The following is a 1,103-nucleotide window of genomic DNA, read 5'->3' on the forward strand; positions in this document are numbered from 1 at the left end:
TCTGTCTGCTTTACTCTGTACTTTCACAAAGAGGGCTGTATTGTTTGCAAAAAGAACTGATTCAGCTCTTGTTACGTGGTTTGGAAAGTCATTAATAAAAACCAAGAATCTCGGGATACACTACAGTTAACTTTTTTGTATGTTGAGTGATATTGTCTGCCATTACGAGTTATTTCAACACTTTGATATGTTGCACGCAATATGGCAGGGTTAATGAGGTCAAATGCCTTGGATTCATCATTGTTTACTGCAAATAAAACTTGTTCTAGAAGTGATACACAGCTGTAGCAGTAGACATGTTTTTCCTAAAACCATTCTGTGCATTGGTAAGATTTTTACATTTGTTCAGGAAACTCCCAGTAACTTTAGCAAAGCCTGATAGTAGTGACAATGGTCTGTAATTTTGTATGTTATATGTACAGTCTTTACTACTAGTTAGTTCAGTTGCTATTTTGTCTGAACTATGTTTTATGACCCTCACAGGAATGCCGTCACATCCACAAGACAATTTATTTTTCAGCTTATTAACCGCATTTCTTACTTCTAAATGAGGCATGAAAAAACTGTTCATTTATGGGAACTTCTATGTTTGTAACTTTCGTGTTTCCCAAATTCTTGGTAAGATTTTGAGCAATGTTAATATATTAATAACTAAATACATTAACAACATTTTGAGTGTCTTCAGGAACTTTTCCTTACTTTTTTTTATAATGGGGTTGGGTCAATCCATACCAAGTGGTCCAAGAAGAAATAATTGGTTACTTGACCATCTCAGAAAAATTTTATATTTGCTGGGTGAATTCCCCAATGTTTAGTAGCCACAAAAATATTTTTTTAAAAAAATTATTGTGTATTAGTTTGAAATGGCGACCATATTTGTTGCAGCCTGCATGCGTTGTTTCGTATTTGGAAGCATCTACATGTTTTACAATTACTCGGTAGTGGGTTGTCCTAAGCCTTCCAGATAAAATGCATTTACTTCAACACAATCTGGGCTACAAATTAACATCATTATCACTTAGCTGAATGTATTCTTTAATATATTTTTAATAGATCTAAGTTATCAGGCACAAATTTAAAAATAACCTCGATTTTTGAACAGT

This window comes from Schistocerca americana, chromosome 5, assembly GCF_021461395.2.
Source record: "Schistocerca americana isolate TAMUIC-IGC-003095 chromosome 5, iqSchAmer2.1, whole genome shotgun sequence".
NCBI lineage: Eukaryota > Metazoa > Arthropoda > Insecta > Orthoptera > Acrididae > Schistocerca > Schistocerca americana.